We start from the raw sequence: 15,945 nt of genomic DNA on the forward strand, positions 1-15,945 counted from the left end.
CTCTGGAAGGGTCTAGAGCCTCCATTTTTGCACTCAGGTGTAAGTCTCAGTGCCCTCTATCAGAATCCAGAGTTTCGAGAAGATTGGGGATACTAAATTTTTCGCCCAAAAAAAAAAACGTAAGGGGTAACACTGTCGTTTTTTTTTCGGGTCGAAATTTTGAGTTTCGATATCTCAGCTCTGGAAGGGTCTAGAGCCTCCATTTTTGCGCTCAGGTGTAAGTCTCAGTGCCCTCTATCAGAATCCAGAGTTTCGAGAAGATTGTGGATACTTAATTTTTCGCGCCCCCAAAAAAAACGTAAGGGGTAACACTGTCGTTTTTTTTTTCGGGTCGAAATTTTGAGTTTGGATATCGCAGCTCTGGAAGGGTCTAGAGCCTCCATTTTTGCGCTCAGGTGTAAGTCTCAGTGCCCTCTATCAGAATCCAGAGTTTCGAGAAGATTGGGAATACTTAATTTTTCGCCCAAAAAAAAAAACGTAAGGGGTAACACTGTCGTTTTTTTTTTCGGGTCGAAATTTTGAGTTTCGATATCTCAGCTCTGGAAGGGTCTAGAGCCTCCATTTTTGCGCTCAGGTGTAAGTCTCAGTGCCCTCTATCAGAATCCAGAGTTTCGAGAAGATTGGGGATACTTAATTTTTCGCCCCAAAAAAAAAAAAACGTAAGGGGTAACACTGTCGTTTTTTTTTCGGGTCGAAATTTTGAGTTTCGATATCTCAGCTCTGGAAGGGTCTAGAGCCTCCATTTTTGCGCTCAGGTGTAAGTCTCAGTGCCCTCTATCAGAATCCAGAGTTTCGAGAAGATTGGGGATACTTAATTTTTCGCCCAAAAAAAAAACCGTAAGGTGTAACACTGTCGTTTTTTTTTTGGGTCGAAATTTTGAGTTTCGATATCTCAGCTCTGGAAGGGTCTAGAGCCTCCATTTTTGCGCTGAGTTGTAAGTCTCAGTGCCCTCTATCAGAATCCAGAGTTTCGAGAAGATTGGGGATACTTAATTTTTCGCCCAAAAAAAAAAACGTAAGGGGTAACACTGTCATTTTTTTTTCGGGTCGAAATTTTTGAGTTTCGATATCGCAGCTCTGGAAGGGTCTAGAGCCTCCATTTTTGCGCTCAGGTGTAAGTCTCAGTGCCCTCTATCAGAATCCAGAGTTTCGAGAAGATTGGGGATACTTAATTTTTCGCCCAAAAAAAAAAACGTAAGGGGTAACACTGTCGTTTTTTTTTCGGGTCGAAATTTTGAGTTTCAATATCTCAGCTCTGGAAGGGTCTAGAGCCTCCATTTTTGCACTCAGGTGTAAGTCTCAGTGCCCTCTATCAGAATCCAGAGTTTCGAGAAGATTGGGGATACTTAATTTTTCGCCCAAAAAAAAAAACGTAAGGGGTAACACTGTCGTTTTTTTTTCGGGTCGAAATTTTGAGTTTCGATATCTCAGCTCTGGAAGGTTCTAGAGCCTCCATTTTTGCGCTGAGGTGTAAGTCTCAGTGCCCTCTATCAGAATCCAGAGTTTCGAGAAGATTGGGGATACTTAATTTTTCACCCAAAAAAAAAAAACGTAAGGGTTAACACTGTCGTTTTTTTTCGGGTCAAAATTTTGAGTTTCGATATCTCAGCTCTGGAAGGGTCTAGAGCCTCCATTTTTGCACTCAGGTGTAAGTCTCAGTGCCCTCTATCAGAATCCAGAGTTTCGAGAAGATTGGGGAAACTTAATTTTTCGCCCCCCCCAAAAAAAACGTAAGGGGTAACACTGTCGTTTTTTTTTCGGGTCGAAATTTTGAGTTTCGATATCTCAGCTCTGGAAGGGTCTAGAGCCTCCATTTTTGCACTCAGGTGTAAGTCTCAGTGCCCTCTATCAGAATCCAGAGTTTCGAGAAGATTGGGGATACTTAATTTTTCGCCCAAAAAAAAAAACGTAAGGGGTAACACTGTCGGTTTTTTTTCGCGTCGAAATTTTGAGTTTCGATATCTCAGCTCTGGAAGGGTCTAGAGCCTCCATTTTTGCGCTGAGGTGTAAGTCTCAGTGCCCTCTATCAGAATCCAGAGTTTCGAGAAGATTGGGGATACTTAATTTTTCGCCCAAAAAAAAAAAAACGTAAGGGGTAACACTGTCGTTTTTTTTTCGGGTCGAAATTTTGAGTTTCGATATCTCAGCTCTGGAAGGGTCTAGAGCCTCCATTTTTGCACTCAGGTGTAAGTCTCAGTACCCTCTATCAAAATCCAGAGTTTCGAGAAGATTGGGGATACTTAATTTTTCGCCCCCCCAAAAAAAACGTAAGGGGTAACACTGTCCGTTTTTTTTTGGGTCGAAATTTTGAGTTTCGATGTCTCAGCTCTGGAAGGGTCTAGAGCCTCCATTTTTGCACTCAGGTGTAAGTCTCAGTGCCCTCTATCAGAATCCAGAGTTTCGAGAAGATTGGGGATACTTAATTTTTCGCCCAAAAAAAAAAACGTAAGGGGTAACACTGTCGGTTTTTTTTCGGGTCGAAATTTTGAGTTTCGATATCTCAGCTCTGGAAGGGTCTAGAGCCTCCATTTTTGCGCTGAGGTGTAAGTCTCAGTGCCCTCTATCAGAATCCAGAGTTTCGAGAAGATTGGGGATACATAATTTTTCGCCTCCCCAAAAAAAACGTAAGGGGTAACACTGTCGTTTTTTTTTCGGGTTGAAATTTTGAGTTTCGATATCTCAGCTCTGGAAGGGTCTAGAGCCTCCATTTTTGCGCTCAGGTGTAAGTCTCAGTGCTCTCTATCAGAATCCAGAGTTTCGAGAAGATTGGGGATACTTAATTTTTTGCCCCAAAAAAAAACCCGTAAGGGGTAACACTGTCGTTTTTTTTTCGGGTCGAAATTTTGAGTTTCGATATCTCAGCTCTGGAAGGGTCTAGAGCCTCCATTTTTGCACTCAGGTGTAAGTCTCAGTGCCCTCTATCAGAATCCAGAGTTTCGAGAAGATTGGGGATACTTAATTTTTCGCCCCCCCAAAAAAAACGTAAGGGGTAACACTGTCGTTTTTTTTTTCGGGTCGAAATTTTGAGTTTCGATATCTCAGCTCTGGAAGGGTCTAGAGCCTCCATTTTTGCGCTCAGGTGTAAGTCTCAGTGCCCTCTATCAGAATCCAGAGTTTCGAGAAGATTGGGGATACTTAATTTTTCGCCCAAAAAAAAAAAACGTAAGGGGTAACACTGTCGTTTTTTTTTCGGGTCGAAATTTTGAGTTTCGCTATCTCAGCTCTGGAAGGGTCTAGAGCCTCCATTTTTGCGCTCAGGTGTAAGTCTCAGTGCCCTCTATCAGAATCCAGAGTTTCAAAAAGATTGGGGATACTTAATTTTTCGCCCAAAAAAAAAAAACGTAAGGGGTAACACTGTCGTTTTTTTTTTTCGGGTCGAAATTTTGAGTTTCGATATCTCAGCTCTGGAAGGGTCTAGAGCCTCCATTTTTGCACTCAGGTGTAAGTCTCAGTGCCCTCTATCAGAATCCAGAGTTTCGAGAAGATTGGGGATACTTAATTTTTCGCCCCCCCAAAAAAAACGTAAGGGGTAACACTGTCGTTTTTTTTTCGGGTCGAAATTTTGAGTTTCGATATCTCAGCTCTGGAAGGGTCTAGAGCCTCCATTTTTGCACTCAGGTGTAAGTCTCAGTGCCCTCTATCAGAATCCAGAGTTTCGAGAAGATTGGGGATACTAAATTTTTCGCCCAAAAAAAAAAACGTAAGGGGTAACACTGTCGTTTTTTTTTCGGGTCGAAATTTTGAGTTTCGATATCTCAGCTCTGGAAGGGTCTAGAGCCTCCATTTTTGCGCTCAGGTGTAAGTCTCAGTGCCCTCTATCAGAATCCAGAGTTTCGAGAAGATTGTGGATACTTAATTTTTCGCGCCCCCAAAAAAAACGTAAGGGGTAACACTGTCGTTTTTTTTTTCGGGTCGAAATTTTGAGTTTGGATATCGCAGCTCTGGAAGGGTCTAGAGCCTCCATTTTTGCGCTCAGGTGTAAGTCTCAGTGCCCTCTATCAGAATCCAGAGTTTCGAGAAGATTGGGAATACTTAATTTTTCGCCCAAAAAAAAAAACGTAAGGGGTAACACTGTCGTTTTTTTTTTCGGGTCGAAATTTTGAGTTTCGATATCTCAGCTCTGGAAGGGTCTAGAGCCTCCATTTTTGCGCTCAGGTGTAAGTCTCAGTGCCCTCTATCAGAATCCAGAGTTTCGAGAAGATTGGGGATACTTAATTTTTCGCCCCAAAAAAAAAAAAACGTAAGGGGTAACACTGTCGTTTTTTTTTCGGGTCGAAATTTTGAGTTTCGATATCTCAGCTCTGGAAGGGTCTAGAGCCTCCATTTTTGCGCTCAGGTGTAAGTCTCAGTGCCCTCTATCAGAATCCAGAGTTTCGAGAAGATTGGGGATACTTAATTTTTCGCCCAAAAAAAAAACCGTAAGGTGTAACACTGTCGTTTTTTTTTTTGGGTCGAAATTTTGAGTTTCGATATCTCAGCTCTGGAAGGGTCTAGAGCCTCCATTTTTGCGCTGAGTTGTAAGTCTCAGTGCCCTCTATCAGAATCCAGAGTTTCGAGAAGATTGGGGATACTTAATTTTTCGCCCAAAAAAAAAAACGTAAGGGGTAACACTGTCATTTTTTTTTCGGGTCGAAATTTTGAGTTTCGATATCGCAGCTCTGGAAGGGTCTAGAGCCTCCATTTTTGCGCTCAGGTGTAAGTCTCAGTGCCCTCTATCAGAATCCAGAGTTTCGAGAAGATTGGGGATACTTAATTTTTCGCCCAAAAAAAAAAACGTAAGGGGTAACACTGTCGTTTTTTTTTCGGGTCGAAATTTTGAGTTTCAATATCTCAGCTCTGGAAGGGTCTAGAGCCTCCATTTTTGCACTCAGGTGTAAGTCTCAGTGCCCTCTATCAGAATCCAGAGTTTCGAGAAGATTGGGGATACTTAATTTTTCGCCCAAAAAAAAAAACGTAAGGGGTAACACTGTCGTTTTTTTTTCGGGTCGAAATTTTGAGTTTCGATATCTCAGCTCTGGAAGGTTCTAGAGCCTCCATTTTTGCGCTGAGGTGTAAGTCTCAGTGCCCTCTATCAGAATCCAGAGTTTCGAGAAGATTGGGGATACTTAATTTTTCACCCAAAAAAAAAAAACGTAAGGGTTAACACTGTCGTTTTTTTTCGGGTCAAAATTTTGAGTTTCGATATCTCAGCTCTGGAAGGGTCTAGAGCCTCCATTTTTGCACTCAGGTGTAAGTCTCAGTGCCCTCTATCAGAATCCAGAGTTTCGAGAAGATTGGGGAAACTTAATTTTTCGCCCCCCCCAAAAAAAACGTAAGGGGTAACACTGTCGTTTTTTTTTCGGGTCGAAATTTTGAGTTTCGATATCTCAGCTCTGGAAGGGTCTAGAGCCTCCATTTTTGCACTCAGGTGTAAGTCTCAGTGCCCTCTATCAGAATCCAGAGTTTCGAGAAGATTGGGGATACATAATTTTTCGCCTCCCCAAAAAAAACGTAAGGGGTAACACTGTCGTTTTTTTTTCGGGTTGAAATTTTGAGTTTCGATATCTCAGCTCTGGAAGGGTCTAGAGCCTCCATTTTTGCGCTCAGGTGTAAGTCTCAGTGCTCTCTATCAGAATCCAGAGTTTCGAGAAGATTGGGGATACTTAATTTTTTGCCCCAAAAAAAAACCCGTAAGGGGTAACACTGTCGTTTTTTTTTCGGGTCGAAATTTTGAGTTTCGATATCTCAGCTCTGGAAGGGTCTAGAGCCTCCATTTTTGCACTCAGGTGTAAGTCTCAGTGCCCTCTATCAGAATCCAGAGTTTCGAGAAGATTGGGGATACTTAATTTTTCGCCCCCCCAAAAAAAACGTAAGGGGTAACACTGTCGTTTTTTTTTTCGGGTCGAAATTTTGAGTTTCGATATCTCAGCTCTGGAAGGGTCTAGAGCCTCCATTTTTGCGCTCAGGTGTAAGTCTCAGTGCCCTCTATCAGAATCCAGAGTTTCGAGAAGATTGGGGATACTTAATTTTTCGCCCAAAAAAAAAAAACGTAAGGGGTAACACTGTCGTTTTTTTTTCGGGTCGAAATTTTGAGTTTCGCTATCTCAGCTCTGGAAGGGTCTAGAGCCTCCATTTTTGCGCTCAGGTGTAAGTCTCAGTGCCCTCTATCAGAATCCAGAGTTTCAAAAAGATTGGGGATACTTAATTTTTCGCCCAAAAAAAAAAAACGTAAGGGGTAACACTGTCGTTTTTTTTTTTCGGGTCGAAATTTTGAGTTTCGATATCTCAGCTCTGGAAGGGTCTAGAGCCTCCATTTTTGCACTCAGGTGTAAGTCTCAGTGCCCTCTATCAGAATCCAGAGTTTCGAGAAGATTGGGGATACTTAATTTTTCGCCCCCCCAAAAAAAACGTAAGGGGTAACACTGTCGTTTTTTTTTCGGGTCGAAATTTTGAGTTTCGATATCTCAGCTCTGGAAGGGTCTAGAGCCTCCATTTTTGCACTCAGGTGTAAGTCTCAGTGCCCTCTATCAGAATCCAGAGTTTCGAGAAGATTGGGGATACTAAATTTTTCGCCCAAAAAAAAAAACGTAAGGGGTAACACTGTCGTTTTTTTTTCGGGTCGAAATTTTGAGTTTCGATATCTCAGCTCTGGAAGGGTCTAGAGCCTCCATTTTTGCGCTCAGGTGTAAGTCTCAGTGCCCTCTATCAGAATCCAGAGTTTCGAGAAGATTGTGGATACTTAATTTTTCGCGCCCCCAAAAAAAACGTAAGGGGTAACACTGTCGTTTTTTTTTTCGGGTCGAAATTTTGAGTTTGGATATCGCAGCTCTGGAAGGGTCTAGAGCCTCCATTTTTGCGCTCAGGTGTAAGTCTCAGTGCCCTCTATCAGAATCCAGAGTTTCGAGAAGATTGGGAATACTTAATTTTTCGCCCAAAAAAAAAAACGTAAGGGGTAACACTGTCGTTTTTTTTTTCGGGTCGAAATTTTGAGTTTCGATATCTCAGCTCTGGAAGGGTCTAGAGCCTCCATTTTTGCGCTCAGGTGTAAGTCTCAGTGCCCTCTATCAGAATCCAGAGTTTCGAGAAGATTGGGGATACTTAATTTTTCGCCCCAAAAAAAAAAAAACGTAAGGGGTAACACTGTCGTTTTTTTTTCGGGTCGAAATTTTGAGTTTCGATATCTCAGCTCTGGAAGGGTCTAGAGCCTCCATTTTTGCGCTCAGGTGTAAGTCTCAGTGCCCTCTATCAGAATCCAGAGTTTCGAGAAGATTGGGGATACTTAATTTTTCGCCCAAAAAAAAAACCGTAAGGTGTAACACTGTCGTTTTTTTTTTTGGGTCGAAATTTTGAGTTTCGATATCTCAGCTCTGGAAGGGTCTAGAGCCTCCATTTTTGCGCTGAGTTGTAAGTCTCAGTGCCCTCTATCAGAATCCAGAGTTTCGAGAAGATTGGGGATACTTAATTTTTCGCCCAAAAAAAAAAACGTAAGGGGTAACACTGTCATTTTTTTTTCGGGTCGAAATTTTGAGTTTCGATATCGCAGCTCTGGAAGGGTCTAGAGCCTCCATTTTTGCGCTCAGGTGTAAGTCTCAGTGCCCTCTATCAGAATCCAGAGTTTCGAGAAGATTGGGGATACTTAATTTTTCGCCCAAAAAAAAAAACGTAAGGGGTAACACTGTCGTTTTTTTTTCGGGTCGAAATTTTGAGTTTCAATATCTCAGCTCTGGAAGGGTCTAGAGCCTCCATTTTTGCACTCAGGTGTAAGTCTCAGTGCCCTCTATCAGAATCCAGAGTTTCGAGAAGATTGGGGATACTTAATTTTTCGCCCAAAAAAAAAAACGTAAGGGGTAACACTGTCGTTTTTTTTTCGGGTCGAAATTTTGAGTTTCGATATCTCAGCTCTGGAAGGTTCTAGAGCCTCCATTTTTGCGCTGAGGTGTAAGTCTCAGTGCCCTCTATCAGAATCCAGAGTTTCGAGAAGATTGGGGATACTTAATTTTTCACCCAAAAAAAAAAAACGTAAGGGTTAACACTGTCGTTTTTTTTCGGGTCAAAATTTTGAGTTTCGATATCTCAGCTCTGGAAGGGTCTAGAGCCTCCATTTTTGCACTCAGGTGTAAGTCTCAGTGCCCTCTATCAGAATCCAGAGTTTCGAGAAGATTGGGGAAACTTAATTTTTCGCCCCCCCCAAAAAAAACGTAAGGGGTAACACTGTCGTTTTTTTTTCGGGTCGAAATTTTGAGTTTCGATATCTCAGCTCTGGAAGGGTCTAGAGCCTCCATTTTTGCACTCAGGTGTAAGTCTCAGTGCCCTCTATCAGAATCCAGAGTTTCGAGAAGATTGGGGATACTTAATTTTTCGCCCAAAAAAAAAAACGTAAGGGGTAACACTGTCGGTTTTTTTTCGGGTCGAAATTTTGAGTTTCGATATCTCAGCTCTGGAAGGGTCTAGAGCCTCCATTTTTGCGCTGAGGTGTAAGTCTCAGTGCCCTCTATCAGAATCCAGAGTTTCGAGAAGATTGGGGATACTTAATTTTTCGCCCAAAAAAAAAAAAACGTAAGGGGTAACACTGTCGTTTTTTTTTCGGGTCGAAATTTTGAGTTTCGATATCTCAGCTCTGGAAGGGTCTAGAGCCTCCATTTTTGCACTCAGGTGTAAGTCTCAGTACCCTCTATCAAAATCCAGAGTTTCGAGAAGATTGGGGATACTTAATTTTTCGCCCCCCCAAAAAAAACGTAAGGGGTAACACTGTCGGTTTTTTTTCGGGTCGAAATTTTGAGTTTCGATGTCTCAGCTCTGGAAGGGTCTAGAGCCTCCATTTTTGCACTCAGGTGTAAGTCTCAGTGCCCTCTATCAGAATCCAGAGTTTCGAGAAGATTGGGGATACTTAATTTTTCGCCCAAAAAAAAAAACGTAAGGGGTAACACTGTCGGTTTTTTTTCGGGTCGAAATTTTGAGTTTCGATATCTCAGCTCTGGAAGGGTCTAGAGCCTCCATTTTTGCGCTGAGGTGTAAGTCTCAGTGCCCTCTATCAGAATCCAGAGTTTCGAGAAGATTGGGGATACATAATTTTTCGCCTCCCCAAAAAAAACGTAAGGGGTAACACTGTCGTTTTTTTTTCGGGTTGAAATTTTGAGTTTCGATATCTCAGCTCTGGAAGGGTCTAGAGCCTCCATTTTTGCGCTCAGGTGTAAGTCTCAGTGCTCTCTATCAGAATCCAGAGTTTCGAGAAGATTGGGGATACTTAATATTTCGGCCAAAAAAAAAAACGTAAGGGGTAACACTGTCGTTTTTTTTTCGGGTCGAAATTTTGAGTTTTGATATCTCAGCTCTGGAAGGGTCTAGAGCCTCCATTTTTGCGCTGAGTTGTAAGTCTCAGTGCCCTCTATCAGAATCCAGAGTTTCGAGAAGATTGGGGATACTTAATTTTTCGCCCAAAAAAAAAAAACGAAAGGGGTAACACTGTCGTTTTTTTTTCGGGTCGAAATTTTTAATTTTGATATCTCAGCTCTGGAAGGGTCTAGAGCCTCCATTTTTGCGCTCAGGTGTAAGTCTCAGTGCCCTCTATCAGAATCCAGAGTTTCGAGAAGATTGGGGATACTTAATTTTTCGCCCAAAAAAAAAAAACGTAAGGGGTAACACTGTCGTTTTTTTTTCGGGTCGAAATTTTAAGTTTCGATATCTCAGCTCTGGAAGGGTCTAGAGCCTCCATTTTTGCACTCAGGTGTAAGTCTCAGTGCCCTCTATCAGAATCCAGAGTTTCGAGAAGATTGGGGATACTTAATTTTTCGCCCCCCCCAAAAAAAACGTAAGGGGTAACACTGTCGTTTTTTTTTTTCGGGTCGAAATTTTGAGTTTCGATATCTCAGCTCTGGAAGGGTCTAGAGCCTCCATTTTTGCGCTGAGGTGTAAGTCTCAGTGCCCTCTATCAGAATCCAGAGTTTCGAGAAGATTGGGGATACTTAATTTTTCGCCCCCAAAAAAAAACGTAAGGGGTAACACTGTCGGTTTTTTTTCGGGTTGAAATTTTGAGTTTTGATATCTCAGCTCTGGAAGGGTCTAGAGCCTCCATTTTTGCGCTCAGGTGTAAGTCTCAGTGCCCTCTATCAGAATCCAGAGTTTCGAGAAGATTGGGGATACTTAATATTTCGCCCAAAAAAAAAAACGTAAGGGGTAACACTGTCGTTTTTTTTCCGGGTCGAAATTTTGAGTTTTGATATCTCAGCTCTGGAAGGGTCTAGAGCCTCCATTTTTGCGCTGAGTTGTAAGTCTCAGTGCCCTCTATCAGAATCCAGAGTTTCGAGAAGATTGGGGATACTTAATTTTTCGCCCAAAAAAAAAAACGAAAGGGGTAACACTGTCGTTTTTTTTTCGGGTCGAAATTTTTAATTTTGATATCTCAGCTCTGGAAGGGTCTAGAGCCTCCATTTTTGCGCTCAGGTGTAAGTCTCAGTGCCCTCTATCAGAATCCAGAGTTTCGAGAAGATTGGGGATACTTAATTTTTCGCCCAAAAAAAAAAAACGTAAGGGGTAACACTGTCGTTTTTTTTTCGGGTCGAAATTTTGAGTTTCGATATCTCAGCTCTGGAAGGGTCTAGAGCCTCCATTTTTGCACTCAGGTGTAAGTCTCAGTGCCCTCTATCAGAATCCAGAGTTTCGAGAAGATTGGGGATACTTAATTTTTCGCCCCCCCAAAAAAAACGTAAGGGGTAACACTGTCGTTTTTTTTTTCGGGTCGAAATTTTGAGTTTCGATATCTCAGCTCTGGAAGGGTCTAGAGCCTCCATTTTTGCGCTGAGGTGTAAGTCTCAGTGCCCTCTATCAGAATCCAGAGTTTCGAGAAGATAGGGGATACTTAATTTTTCGCCCAAAAAAAAAAAAACGTAAGGGGTAACACTGTCGTTTTTTTTTTCGGGTCGAAATTTTGAGTTTCGATATCTCAGCTCTGGAAGGGTCTAGAGCCTCCATTTTTGCGCTCAGGTGTAAGTCTCAGTGCCCTCTATCAGAATCCAGAGTTTCGAGAAGATTGTGGATACTTAATTTTTCGCCCCCCCAAAAAAAACGTAAGGGGTAACACTGTCGTTTTTTTTTCGGGTCGAAATTTTGAGTTTCAATATCTCAGCTCTGGAAGGGTCTAGAGCCTCCATTTTTGCACTCAGGTGTAAGTCTCAGTGCCCTCTATCAGAATCCAGAGTTTCGAGAAGATTGGGGATACTTAATTTTTCGCCCAAAAAAAAAAACGTAAGGGGTAACACTGTCGTTTTTTTTTCGGGTCGAAATTTTGAGTTTCGATATCTCAGCTCTGGAAGGTTCTAGAGCCTCCATTTTTGCGCTGAGGTGTAAGTCTCAGTGCCCTCTATCAGAATCCAGAGTTTCGAGAAGATTGGGGATACTTAATTTTTCACCCAAAAAAAAAAAACGTAAGGGTTAACACTGTCGTTTTTTTTCGGGTCAAAATTTTGAGTTTCGATATCTCAGCTCTGGAAGGGTCTAGAGCCTCCATTTTTGCACTCAGGTGTAAGTCTCAGTGCCCTCTATCAGAATCCAGAGTTTCGAGAAGATTGGGGAAACTTAATTTTTCGCCCCCCCCAAAAAAAACGTAAGGGGTAACACTGTCGTTTTTTTTTCGGGTCGAAATTTTGAGTTTCGATATCTCAGCTCTGGAAGGGTCTAGAGCCTCCATTTTTGCACTCAGGTGTAAGTCTCAGTGCCCTCTATCAGAATCCAGAGTTTCGAGAAGATTGGGGATACTTAATTTTTCGCCCAAAAAAAAAAACGTAAGGGGTAACACTGTCGGTTTTTTTTCGGGTCGAAATTTTGAGTTTCGATATCTCAGCTCTGGAAGGGTCTAGAGCCTCCATTTTTGCGCTGAGGTGTAAGTCTCAGTGCCCTCTATCAGAATCCAGAGTTTCGAGAAGATTGGGGATACTTAATTTTTCGCCCAAAAAAAAAAAAACGTAAGGGGTAACACTGTCGTTTTTTTTCGGGTCGAAATTTTGAGTTTCGATATCTCAGCTCTGGAAGGGTCTAGAGCCTCCATTTTTGCACTCAGGTGTAAGTCTCAGTACCCTCTATCAAAATCCAGAGTTTCGAGAAGATTGGGGATACTTAATTTTTCGCCCCCCCAAAAAAAACGTAAGGGGTAACACTGTCCGTTTTTTTTTGGGTCGAAATTTTGAGTTTCGATGTCTCAGCTCTGGAAGGGTCTAGAGCCTCCATTTTTGCACTCAGGTGTAAGTCTCAGTGCCCTCTATCAGAATCCAGAGTTTCGAGAAGATTGGGGATACTTAATTTTTCGCCCAAAAAAAAAAACGTAAGGGGTAACACTGTCGGTTTTTTTTCGGGTCGAAATTTTGAGTTTCGATATCTCAGCTCTGGAAGGGTCTAGAGCCTCCATTTTTGCGCTGAGGTGTAAGTCTCAGTGCCCTCTATCAGAATCCAGAGTTTCGAGAAGATTGGGGATACATAATTTTTCGCCTCCCCAAAAAAAACGTAAGGGGTAACACTGTCGTTTTTTTTTCGGGTTGAAATTTTGAGTTTCGATATCTCAGCTCTGGAAGGGTCTAGAGCCTCCATTTTTGCGCTCAGGTGTAAGTCTCAGTGCTCTCTATCAGAATCCAGAGTTTCGAGAAGATTGGGGATACTTAATTTTTTGCCCCAAAAAAAAACCCGTAAGGGGTAACACTGTCGTTTTTTTTTCGGGTCGAAATTTTGAGTTTCGATATCTCAGCTCTGGAAGGGTCTAGAGCCTCCATTTTTGCACTCAGGTGTAAGTCTCAGTGCCCTCTATCAGAATCCAGAGTTTCGAGAAGATTGGGGATACTTAATTTTTCGCCCCCCCAAAAAAAACGTAAGGGGTAACACTGTCGTTTTTTTTTTCGGGTCGAAATTTTGAGTTTCGATATCTCAGCTCTGGAAGGGTCTAGAGCCTCCATTTTTGCGCTCAGGTGTAAGTCTCAGTGCCCTCTATCAGAATCCAGAGTTTCGAGAAGATTGGGGATACTTAATTTTTCGCCCAAAAAAAAAAAACGTAAGGGGTAACACTGTCGTTTTTTTTTCGGGTCGAAATTTTGAGTTTCGCTATCTCAGCTCTGGAAGGGTCTAGAGCCTCCATTTTTGCGCTCAGGTGTAAGTCTCAGTGCCCTCTATCAGAATCCAGAGTTTCAAAAAGATTGGGGATACTTAATTTTTCGCCCAAAAAAAAAAACGTAAGGGGTAACACTGTCGTTTTTTTTTTTCGGGTCGAAATTTTGAGTTTCGATATCTCAGCTCTGGAAGGGTCTAGAGCCTCCATTTTTGCACTCAGGTGTAAGTCTCAGTGCCCTCTATCAGAATCCAGAGTTTCGAGAAGATTGGGGATACTTAATTTTTCGCCCCCCCAAAAAAAACGTAAGGGGTAACACTGTCGTTTTTTTTTCGGGTCGAAATTTTGAGTTTCGATATCTCAGCTCTGGAAGGGTCTAGAGCCTCCATTTTTGCACTCAGGTGTAAGTCTCAGTGCCCTCTATCAGAATCCAGAGTTTCGAGAAGATTGGGGATACTAAATTTTTCGCCCAAAAAAAAAAACGTAAGGGGTAACACTGTCGTTTTTTTTTCGGGTCGAAATTTTGAGTTTCGATATCTCAGCTCTGGAAGGGTCTAGAGCCTCCATTTTTGCGCTCAGGTGTAAGTCTCAGTGCCCTCTATCAGAATCCAGAGTTTCGAGAAGATTGTGGATACTTAATTTTTCGCGCCCCCAAAAAAAACGTAAGGGGTAACACTGTCGTTTTTTTTTTCGGGTCGAAATTTTGAGTTTGGATATCGCAGCTCTGGAAGGGTCTAGAGCCTCCATTTTTGCGCTCAGGTGTAAGTCTCAGTGCCCTCTATCAGAATCCAGAGTTTCGAGAAGATTGGGAATACTTAATTTTTCGCCCAAAAAAAAAAACGTAAGGGGTAACACTGTCGTTTTTTTTTTCGGGTCGAAATTTTGAGTTTCGATATCTCAGCTCTGGAAGGGTCTAGAGCCTCCATTTTTGCGCTCAGGTGTAAGTCTCAGTGCCCTCTATCAGAATCCAGAGTTTCGAGAAGATTGGGGATACTTAATTTTTCGCCCCAAAAAAAAAAAAACGTAAGGGGTAACACTGTCGTTTTTTTTTCGGGTCGAAATTTTGAGTTTCGATATCTCAGCTCTGGAAGGGTCTAGAGCCTCCATTTTTGCGCTCAGGTGTAAGTCTCAGTGCCCTCTATCAGAATCCAGAGTTTCGAGAAGATTGGGGATACTTAATTTTTCGCCCAAAAAAAAAACCGTAAGGTGTAACACTGTCGTTTTTTTTTTTGGGTCGAAATTTTGAGTTTCGATATCTCAGCTCTGGAAGGGTCTAGAGCCTCCATTTTTGCGCTGAGTTGTAAGTCTCAGTGCCCTCTATCAGAATCCAGAGTTTCGAGAAGATTGGGGATACTTAATTTTTCGCCCAAAAAAAAAAACGTAAGGGGTAACACTGTCATTTTTTTTTCGGGTCGAAATTTTGAGTTTCGATATCGCAGCTCTGGAAGGGTCTAGAGCCTCCATTTTTGCGCTCAGGTGTAAGTCTCAGTGCCCTCTATCAGAATCCAGAGTTTCGAGAAGATTGGGGATACTTAATTTTTCGCCCAAAAAAAAAAACGTAAGGGGTAACACTGTCGTTTTTTTTTCGGGTCGAAATTTTGAGTTTCAATATCTCAGCTCTGGAAGGGTCTAGAGCCTCCATTTTTGCACTCAGGTGTAAGTCTCAGTGCCCTCTATCAGAATCCAGAGTTTCGAGAAGATTGGGGATACTTAATTTTTCGCCCAAAAAAAAAAACGTAAGGGGTAACACTGTCGTTTTTTTTTCGGGTCGAAATTTTGAGTTTCGATATCTCAGCTCTGGAAGGTTCTAGAGCCTCCATTTTTGCGCTGAGGTGTAAGTCTCAGTGCCCTCTATCAGAATCCAGAGTTTCGAGAAGATTGGGGATACTTAATTTTTCACCCAAAAAAAAAAAACGTAAGGGTTAACACTGTCGTTTTTTTTCGGGTCAAAATTTTGAGTTTCGATATCTCAGCTCTGGAAGGGTCTAGAGCCTCCATTTTTGCACTCAGGTGTAAGTCTCAGTGCCCTCTATCAGAATCCAGAGTTTCGAGAAGATTGGGGAAACTTAATTTTTCGCCCCCCCCAAAAAAAACGTAAGGGGTAACACTGTCGTTTTTTTTTCGGGTCGAAATTTTGAGTTTCGATATCTCAGCTCTGGAAGGGTCTAGAGCCTCCATTTTTGCACTCAGGTGTAAGTCTCAGTGCCCTCTATCAGAATCCAGAGTTTCGAGAAGATTGGGGATACATAATTTTTCGCCTCCCCAAAAAAAACGTAAGGGGTAACACTGTCGTTTTTTTTTCGGGTTGAAATTTTGAGTTTCGATATCTCAGCTCTGGAAGGGTCTAGAGCCTCCATTTTTGCGCTCAGGTGTAAGTCTCAGTGCTCTCTATCAGAATCCAGAGTTTCGAGAAGATTGGGGATACTTAATTTTTTGCCCCAAAAAAAAACCCGTAAGGGGTAACACTGTCGTTTTTTTTTCGGGTCGAAATTTTGAGTTTCGATATCTCAGCTCTGGAAGGGTCTAGAGCCTCCATTTTTGCACTCAGGTGTAAGTCTCAGTGCCCTCTATCAGAATCCAGAGTTTCGAGAAGATTGGGGATACTTAATTTTTCGCCCCCCCAAAAAAAACGTAAGGGGTAACACTGTCGTTTTTTTTTTCGGGTCGAAATTTTGAGTTTCGATATCTCAGCTCTGGAAGGGTCTAGAGCCTCCATTTTTGCGCTCAGGTGTAAGTCTCAGTGCCCTCTATCAGAATCCAGAGTTTCGAGAAGATTGGGGATACTTAATTTTTCGCCCAAAAAAAAAAAACGTAAGGGGTAACACTGTCGTTTTTTTTTCGGGTCGAAATTTTGAGTTTCGCTATCTCAGCTCTGGAAGGGT

Source organism: Pimephales promelas, chromosome 21 (assembly GCF_988280905.1).
Source record: "Pimephales promelas chromosome 21, fPimPro1.hap1.1, whole genome shotgun sequence".
NCBI lineage: Eukaryota > Metazoa > Chordata > Actinopteri > Cypriniformes > Leuciscidae > Pimephales > Pimephales promelas.